Source organism: Cupressus sempervirens, chromosome 11 (assembly GCF_028749045.1).
Source record: "Cupressus sempervirens isolate cs-2001-9-10 chromosome 11, ASM2874904v1, whole genome shotgun sequence".
Lineage (NCBI taxonomy): Eukaryota > Viridiplantae > Streptophyta > Pinopsida > Cupressales > Cupressaceae > Cupressus > Cupressus sempervirens.
Genome location: NC_143128.1, coordinates 341,149,668 through 341,160,683, shown reverse-complemented (window position 1 = coordinate 341,160,683; position 11,016 = coordinate 341,149,668).

Genomic DNA, 11,016 nt, shown 5'->3' with positions numbered 1-11,016 from the left:
CCCTCAAGACATGTTTCCTTGTAATTCTTCTAGTGTAATAAATCTTTTGCCTCTTGAAAAGGGCCTCTTTTTCTTCCAAGTCAATCTCAATTGTCATGGGTCCCTATAGACCAAAATACTAAATGAAGGTTTCTCTTTCTAATATGCACAAAAAAAACCTATCTTTCCTATAGAAGCATTTGGAATAGGGTTATATCCATTAATAAGTTCCTTCATCAAATCCACATCCACAAATACTTTTGATGCTATCAATTTTCCCAAGTTCTTGTCCCATGTGTTTGAAGAAAATGTGCATCTCACTTTGTTGTCATAAAAGTACATAAAAAGATGTCACCTAGTAGTATTTGGGAAAAACAATCCTCTACAAAATTCATAGGGCACCCTCCATTCATGTGCATTGGTTGACTATAAATTTGAGCTTCCAAGAAAAAAATTCATCCATTCTTCAGTGTACACATTTGGTTTCTTCATTTTAGTTTGAACAATTATTGTTGGCACCTTAGCAACTTTAGGATATTCTTTTCCTACCCTTTTTTTTCTCTACATTATGTTCTTTTCTTTGCAAATTCATGACTAAACTCTCTATTCTTTGTACAATTTTTAAAATTTTAAATGCTCTATAGATGGTAAAGTGAATATAGGATGAAACTATCTTTAATATAGCATATAAACAATCCATTGTATTAAAATATACATCAAAGTGCACATATGAATTAATGGTTTCATTAGAAAAGTGTCCCTTGCATTTAGTTTTAGTGTCAAAGAGAAAACAAGTCATCTATCTATCATTCAAACATGTCATATTTTCACTGGTTAATACCCCCAAACTTGTAAAATGTTTAAAATACACGCCACTTCAAACTTAAGTCAACCAGGTTATAAAGTTGTGTACACCATTCATCTTAACCATGTATTAAATTTGCATCCTATGAGCAAGGTATTTTTTAGTGGCTAATATTCATAAATTTACTAATTTTAGAAAAAAATTGCTAGTAATTTGGCTAATAATTTAAGATTTAATTCAACCTAAATCGCCACATTTTTATTAAATTTAGTTCTAAAATATTTAAAATTGTTTGGTAATTTATTTTATTAAAAACTTTAAACTCAAAGATTGCCACAATATTCGATACATGATTAGATTTGATTCACCTAATTATTATATATTATCAAAGAAATTAAAATTAATACACCAATAATTATCATAATTATTAGTTAATTTAGGGATATATCACCAATATTTAGTTTTCACTATTGATTTAAAATATAATGTAATTATCCTCATAGTTTCCATGAGATAAAACATGTTCAATTTTGATTTGTAATATTCCATGGTGATTAGCGAACTTCCTATTATAATTGAGATTTGCCAATATTTTCTACTCAAAAATTATGATTCCAAAATAATCGCTAATGTAAATAATATTTAAAATAAAAAAAATTGAGAGATTCGCTAATAAAAATAATTTGGTTTTTCAAAATAATGAAATATTCACCAATAGTTTATATCTTTCTTTGAAAAGGGATTTCTTAAAGTTTACCCTACCTACAAGATGTAACCCTTCAAAAACCTTACAAAGATACACTCAACCTTTCATAACCTCAAAGAACTTTATTTCTTATCTTGACCTATTCATAAGATCATGACTGTGATATCAACCTTAATATATTTGAACCTACAAAGTTACACAAACATATTTTCATACCCTTGGAACTGCTTGGTAGTCCAACCCTCAACCCTTGAAAAAGTTACATAGAGAAATGTTATAACCTCACAATGCTTTCTTATATCATGTTACTAACCACTAAGAAGTTACACAATAACTATCATAATACCTTTTTAGCTTCAAAATTTTTTTGATGGTGAAGTACTTAACCTATATAAAGTCATACACAATACCTTTCATAACCTTGTGGCCTTTCATACTTAATAACATATAACCCTTGTGAAATATTGACTAACTATTTATGTCTCAATGTAACTTTGTAACCTCTATCTCAAACATCTGATAAAACCTTGCAATGGTCCACACTCTATTAAATTATTTTCATAACTTCAGAGCATTAAATTATGTACATACCCCACAGTCACAGTCAGTGTAGACTTAGTAGTCTTCTAGGGGTGGATACAATGGGTCTAATAGGTTAGGAGGCCCACAATAGTCTAGATCATAGGATGCACGATCTTATACCCAAGGACCATGCTACACTTGTAGTGGCATGGGTCACATAGCTAGAGAGTGTCCACAGGGACAGTCATCTAGTGGACAGAGAGGGGCTTTTTCAAAGCCGATAGTTGGAGACATGGGTAGGTCCCATAGAGTTTTCGTAGCGGTTGACAACTGCCAGATTGAGCATCAAGCTACAATTATTGAGGCTACAGGTGGAGTTGGTCAGCCAATTAGCACTAGAGCCTATCCATATTATTACCCGATAGACCCTATCTCCTTGAGGTTGAGAGCTAGACCAAGTTAGGGTCTAGTGGGAATGTTACGATGAGGTCACAATATTTTTGGGAGCATGCAACACGGATGCGATCTCAATACCCTTATCTTTTGATGAACTCCAGGAGGAAGTTCATGCCTAGTGGGGGAGGATGTGATGTTATTTTCAGATATTTGATGTCCATCATTTAATGTTTTATGTATATGTATGTTGATGAATTAAGTAAAAGGTAGGATTAACATTTTGGTTTAAGATATTTTAAATGGTTAAGAATTGAATAGGATGAGAGGAACCCTGATTTTGTTATAGATGGATGTTTTAACTTATGTGATTCCTGATACATATATATACATATGTACATGTGATTTTTGGGACTACTGAGGTGTGCAATGAGTGTGCAGATATTTTAGTTGAGGAAACCGACGGAGGAACAAAACTGATTCCTATGTGCTAATTTTGGAAACTTTGTTGTTCGTAATTCAAGTATTTTAATGGTGAGATGTATGTATTTTTTCTGTGATAAGTGAATGTTAATGTTCGTAGCTATGTTTTGTTAGTGTCACTCGACACTCATGAATTGTCTATGCTCTTCAATGTGCTGATTTGGGTTAGCTGTGTAACCTTAGGACCTAAGTTGGTTTAAGTTAGTGTCAGTTTGCTAATTTGGTTCTTAATCGAGTTTAGTCATCCCTAATCTGATTTAGTGCTTAATCTAATTTATTAGAGTTGTTAGATGGTCCTATTTAATTCCTAGCTTTTGTTTGGCTCTAAACCTATTCCTAAGGCTTTTAAACATGAAATAATTATACCCAAGGGGTATGGGTATGGGTTGGGGGTCTTTTCCAACCCCTAAGCCCCTTTTTTTGACTTTTGAGGTCACTCAAAAAGTCTCTTTTTGCCTTTGTGCGAAAATTGACTATGGCTACCATGAGTTGTCTCACCTCACCTCCACTTAGTGGTTAACCATAGTATGGGTTGAGTTTGGAGTTTCTAGAGTTTAAGGTGGGTGGGAGAAGTTATTGATCCCTTTGGTGGTTGAGTTTGAGGTTTATTTAGAGGCCCTTCTTAGACTAGTGGAGGTTGTTACCCAATCTCTACATTTAGAGAGGAGTCTTGGAAGATTGAAGCAAGGAAGGGAAAAGCTCTACTCAAACTTGTTCATTTTCCATTACCTATTTGTGAAGGTAGGAATTCTCATCTCCCTTGTTCAGATTTTCATGTTTGTTTCATGCTTATGCTACCTTGTTGTTGTTTGAATGCTAGTATGTATGTGGGTATGTTGGGAAGGTTTGAAAACCATGCTTTTTGAATGTTTTCCTTTCATGTTTATGTTTGAATTTTGAGATGTTCTTGCATGGGTGTTTTGGCATTACTCACCCTTGGAGAGGACAGAAGTGGCCAATTTCGAGAAAGGTCATTTTAGTTGGACTCCAATAGTGTAGAGTCTCTTCTCAGGACAAGAAGAGGGAGAGAGGGTAGGGTGTTATGGGCCCTTACCTATCAGCACAAACCATATATGAGTTTTGGCATGTAAGAATGGAAGAACGAAAGTTCTTGATTTATAGCCCCGATAGGGCACCTGGTTTGGTGTTGTGTCTGACATCTCCTGTTGGAAAAATTCACCTTTTCCTAGTTTTAATTCATTGTGAATCCTATTATGAAAACCTTGTATGACTATGCATGTTTGATTTGTTTCTTGGTCATGCTTGTTGTCACCTGATCAGATTCTGTCTCCTCCATGGTTCATAGAAATGTGTTGCAGAATTTGGTATGGAACCCTTGATGAGGGTCATGAAGGAAATTCAATTAAATTGTTGTAATTTAGGATTGAAATCCTATGTAATTTGTATCTCAAACTTTGTTGTAATGGCAACGACACCGGGTTTTCTTCCTGGTTCTTTCTCGGTTGAGCCTTTGAATCAAGTTTGCCAATAAAATTGGTGATCGAGCATAATTGTTTATCATATGATTTAATCGTAATTTTCAGTTATTTGAATTGCACATCAAAAATAGGATGAAATGATGATGGTTTAATTAAGTAGAATTTCAAGTTTTCTTTATGTTGAAAATGAAATTTATGTTATGAATGAAGGTTTAGTTTTCGGGATTATTGGAAGAAAAACAATTCTTGCATTATAGTTAAAATGGATCATTCAAATCCTTGGTATATTTAATTTGAAATATGTCCTATTAGATTTAATGAAAAAAATTATAACCCCTCTTAGTAAATCAATCAACTTCAAAATGTATACTTAGAAAAATAAAGGCAAAAAAAAAAGTGTCTCAAGAGAGTAAAAACTCTCTGCTTTTTGTATGGGCACCAATTTATTCTTTCTTTGGTGATAGAGAATCTTTTAAGATTCTTATATATTTTGAATATCATAAGAGAAATTATTACCATTCAAAAAAATTATAATATTATCATAATATAAAATACTTATAATCTAATATCTTTTATATCCTATCTCCATCTATAAAACTTTAGTAATAACTATCCTAAAATATCCTAAACCCAACAACAAAACTTTTACATTAACTCGTAGAGGCTAGGAGGCAAGGCACTAAGCCTAGGACTTTATGTCCATTCTTTAAAAAAAATAAAATTTTAAATCAAATCAAATATACCCAACCACCTGCCAGCAAGTACAAGGTTCGAATCATGGTAAGGGGAGAGAAAGGAAGTCAACAAAGCAATATACTTATAAAAGTAAAACCTTTAATTCCCCTCCCCCCCCCCCCCCCACTTTATTCCCATCCTCCCCCTCTACGTGACCCCATGCGTAAGTCATTGGGAAGAGGCCCCCCCTGTCACACCCACTTGGCATAGGGTGTAGGAGTTAGATCTTAGGTCTAGGATAAGAAAGGTAGTATTAATGTTTGATTAGAGTTTAGAGGCATGTTTAATATTATAGGATCAACAATTATTTATGTTTTAGATTAGTATGTAAATTAGGATGTTTTAGTATGTAGTATAGTTAGTATGTGTTAGTATGAAGATTTTAGATTAGTTTATTAAAAGTTAGATAAAATTTAGATCTATGATTAATCTTAAATAATAATGGTTTTAATTTGTTAATTAGATTAGTAAGTAGATCCTAATAAAGTTCTTTTTAAATTTAGTCTAGTATTATATGATGAATAAGTGTAGTATATTAGTATGCAATCTAGTTAGGTAGGGATGTTAGTTAAGCTTTAGATCATTTATATTTTAAATTAAGAATGACATTAATCTATAATTAGATTAGGAGTCTTTGATAATATTAAAAGCTAATATAATATTTGTATGGTAGTATGGATGTTAGTAGAAGATAGTGCCTCAGTTAAATTATTTATTGGTTCTAATTTTAAAAGTTTTTAAATTTGAAAGTTGTATACTTTAATTAAAACAATTTTAGTGCTTTACTAATTACTCTTTATAATTGTGAGCTAATTGGAGTTATCTTGATATTGGTATCTTTAATGATTAAATGTAAATTTTATAATAGTTCAAAATAAAGTATTAGGTTTACTTAACTATTGAATTGAAAAAGTCTAGCCTTAAATCTTTATTATTAATGTTAGTTAATAGGTTAGTTTGGTCGCATATATAAAGTATTAAATTTAGTTAGTTTCTTTTAATAATTTAAGATTAGTAGTAAATGTAGTGTTTGTTAAGTTAATGGTTAGAATAAGAAATTAATTAGTCTTAATTTAAAAGCATAGATGTAAGTTAGTATTACTAAAATTGTTGATAGTATAAAATTAGCAGATTCAGTTTAGGTTAGAAAAGTTTAAATAATGAAAGTTAGTTTTGATTTCAATTCATTCAATTTTAGATGTTATGGAGGTAATTGTTAATTTAGATTTGATTTTAAAAAAAAACAAAAACTTTGAATGTATTTAGTTGGTAAGTAAAGTTAGATTTAGTTAGTTATGACTTATTCGTATTAATAATTTTAAATATATTTACATTGTAAAAATTATGTAATATTGAAACAAATGATAATATCAACTTTATGACAGGAAAATAAATTTAATGATTTATATCACCTCTAGATTTTTAAACTTAGGAGGTTGTGTTGAGACCCCACACCTTAACTATGAGCACAACCTTATCAAACTTTGAGCATTCTAATTATTGATTTAAAAAAAAAAATTGTGTTTTTGCCCTCGTTGTTTGGGCATGATAGAATTAACATTGAGATGTTACAATCAAGGCATGTCATGACTTTGGACCTTTAAGATAACATAGAAAAAACAAAATGCAAAGCCATGCAAAAAAATATAGTTAAGGGGTCAATGCAAGAAGTTGGGTCTCACTTTTGGCCAAAAAGTGGAAGTGTTTTTCCTATTTTTGAATTTTTTTGTCAATTGATGTCAAAATTTGAGGTATTTAGAGATTGAATATAAAAAACTCCAGAAATAAAAAATTGACTATTCAGAATCTAGTTTTTGAATATTTAATTTATTCGTGTACCCATATGATAGATCATTTTTTTGGTATGGATCTTTAAAAACCACTTTTTCAAAATGCCTATTTTAGGACCATACCATGCTCGTGTACGAACACCATAATTTGACACAAATAAATGAATTTTTGCAAATCCTTTTAAAGAAAGTTACCTAATACACCTAATATTGATGATAATATTTTTCCTTAATTTTTTATTGAATAATTTTTTTATTGTTAATTATTAATTGGATATAAAGGTAAATTTTAAAACCTCTCGTGTATAGACCACATAATTTGATCAAAATCTCACTTTTTTCAAAAAAAAAGCAATTTTAATGTCAAAAGAATTGTATGTAGATTGATGAAATATAAATTAATTTAAGAAAAATTATAAAACAAAAAAATTATTAAAGTTTTAGTGAATGTCACTTTTCAACATTTAGGATATAGTTTTGATTAATAAATAATGGAAAAATAGAAAATAAACTAATAACACTATAAAATTTAATTTTTGAAATCAGAATAGTAAGACCTATAATGGGTTTTTGTCTTATCAAAAAATTCAATGGGAAAGACTATAAAAAAATACGACAATACCAAAAATTGTTAATTAAATGCCTCAGAAAAAAAAAGGATCATAAAGGCATGGCTTGGTGGGACCAAGCCTATGCCATGCCTTTCCCCAAGGCAAAACCCCATGCAAAAGTCGAGAGCCATACCAAATTCTTGCTCATGTCTCAAGAATCAGGCACCCGATTTGTAATTCAAAAATCGGGTGCCCGATTGCTTTCAACCGTTGTACCTGATTGCTTACAAATCGGGCACCCAATTCTTTTCAAAATTGGGTACTCGATTTATAAATGGGTACTTCATTTATAAACGGGTACCCAATTTTTAAAGACCCGTTTATAAATCAGGTACCCGATTTTAAAAAGAATTGGGTGCCCGATTTGTAAGCAATTGGATACCCGTTTCTAATGTACTCGTTGGACCCCAAAAGCTGCCCCATACATCGAGTTTCAATGATTGAAATGATTGAATAACAGTTTTGATCTGAAATAACAAATTCTATCATGCTTATTCTATTTTCTTGTCCTCTTATACAATTTGCAAGCTACTAATTCAAATTCAAAATTGGTGCAAACATGGGATCAAAACAACGAAGAAAGAAGAAAGTGAAAATTCTAAGAGATGAGGAGATTGCAGCAAATAAAGAGAATGAAGCACAACATCAACAAGAGAGAAGACATAGAATTAGAGAATTGGACAATGTTTCAAAGGAGAAAGACATTGAGGATACCACGATGGATGAAGAGGTCAAAGAAGAGAACCCAATACAAGAAAATTCAGGTGCACATTCTAATCATGCATTCAATATAGGTGCATCTCCAAACCCTCAAATTTTCCCTCATGATGAAATTGGTGATTTTTTAGAAGCAGGTTACAATTTAAATGATTTAGATTTTCTTCATGAGAAGCAATTGTCAAATGATCATGCAAAAAACACTCCATTTGAAATGCCTGCCCCGAAAGAAATACCAAGAAAATTTAAAAATGATATTCAAATCCAAAATAATAGTGAAAATAGTAAAGTGTCTAAAAATAAAAATTGCATGAACGTAGACATAGAAACACTAACTACTGAATAAACATGTCAGGATGATAGTAAAGTGTCTGAACATAATTTTCATATTCCTAATGATGTGTTAGATAATCTTGAGGGATTGGTTTCATGGAGACAAATTAGGACACATGCTAATAGATTGTATAGGCATTTTTTTTATAATAAGAAATTTGGGTTCCAATGTTAGCTAATGTTGCAACTAATTAAAATATCTAAAATGTGAAAAGTAATGAGAAGGTTGGTAATGTATGAAAAACTGAAGAATAAAAATGAATCTTTAAAACAAGTTGTATCCACTGTTGCTAGTGCCTTTGATGTTATCGGAAAGAGAAGTTAGTCTAAAGATAAGAATGCAGCACAACGACCAATAACAATAGCTTTAGTTAACAAATCAACATCTGACAAAAGATTGATTAGCAACATAAGTGGATATCTTAATGTGAATTGTAAGACTTTAGAAAGAGCTGTAAAGAGAAGGGTTAACTTTGAATGTGATCCAACAAATATTTTATGGACCTCTAGTGGTAGACTCCCGAGATGTGATATGAAACTTACTAGTGAAGTCAAAAGTTTAATTGAAATTTTTTGGCATGATAATACAAGAGTATCACCTAATTCAAGAGATGTTCTTAAATTGAGAATTGGGTAAAAAATACATGATCCACATCTTAAACACTTTTTGGACATGACTCAAACTGAATTGTTTAAAAAATTTGTAGATGGTAAGGTATTAAATATTACCATTAGTCAAAGATATTTTGAAAAGTGTAAACCATGGTATGTAAGGATTAATAAGGAAAGAATCACATGTTGTTGTAAAACTCATATTCAATTTCATTACAATTATGATGTATTTCGATCTATACGTGGTACCATGCATAGTAAAGAAATGTTGCAAGAATGTGGTATAAAAATACCACCTCAAACTATAAAAGATTTCATATCAGATTTGTTTTGTAAGACACCTAATGATCAATACTTTCTTTTCAATGCATGTCTTTCTAGTACATGTGATATGTGCAACAATATTTCTTTGTTAGATGAATGTTTGCATGAAAATGCTTTGACTACTTTTGGACAACAATTAGTTGAGGTAAAAAGATTCAAAACTATTGAATATCCATTGAAGGATGGGAAGATTGGAAGAAGGTGTGATCTAGTTACAGATAAAGTTAGTTTTCATGCATTTATGGATGAGTTTAAGAGTGTGATCGTACCAAAATATGTTAAACACTCTCAATATTTTAGATGGCTTGATGGACAGTTTCACATATGTAAGAATACATTTCCAATTGGTACTATAATTTAGTTGTTGACTTTGCAGAGAACTACATGCTTGCACCGCAAGAAGAGGTACAACCACAATATTACAATTCAGTGCAAGTAACAATTTATGTTCATATAGTTTATAGGCATGCACCTGATAGTACAGAGGAGGATCAAAAAATATTGAGAGAGTACCATTTTTATTTAAGTGATAATAAACTCCATTCATCTGAGTTTTTCCAATATTGTTTCAAGGTCTTTTATGATAATTTAAAAGAGAGACAAATTCAAATGACACAACATTGGATATGGTTAGATAATTGTATAGGACAATTCAAGAATGCTAGAATGTTCTATTGGTTGAGTAGGACACATAGGAAAACTAATATCCAACATGTGTGGAGTTTTTTTGAGGCTGGACATGGTAAAGGAGAACATGATGGTGCTGGTGCATGCATGAAGAGAGCCCTTAGTAGAGAGCAATTAAAATTTGAGGAAAAAGCTAAATTAAAAAATGCACATGAGATTGTCAAATGGTGTAACAAATATTTATACACGAGATCAAGTCAGAACTCTAAAATCAAACGTTTCTTGTACCTAGTTCAAGAAAATAACATCCCTTCAAGATATGATTGTGATACAATTAGTGGGTCAGCTAAATGGCATTCATTTAGGAGTTTAGATTCTAACACTTGGACTTATATATAGATTAGGGAGCTTGCTTGTTTTTGTCAATTTTGTCTTGCAGGTGAATGGGAAGAATGTGAAAATATAGAATGGGTTGAAGATTGGCAACAAAGATCATTAGCACCTACTAACATGCATTTTGATAATGATATAGTAAATGAAGGCTAGAATGTTACTTTTGCATCAGAAGACTGATCATATTTCAGACCTCATAGAACTTGGTATGCACAATTTAATTAGATTTTTTTGTTATGTCATGCTTCAATTTATATAATTTGCATATGTACACTCATGTGATTAAAGTGTTTCTATACTTTATCTTATCTTGTAGGACATGTTTATGTTGTTATTGCACTAGTGATAATGATGAATAGACTGAGTATTGGCTAGCTAGATGTGTGGAACCTAAGAAAAAATTGACATGTCATCAAGTAGATGATGATGGTTTTGAGTATCCAATCGGGTCTGTCGTTGTAGCTGGCACCTAGGTACGTAGATACCTAATAAGAAGAAATGGTTTGCCAGGATTTGAAGACTACCAAACCAAAAAGAAACACTATTC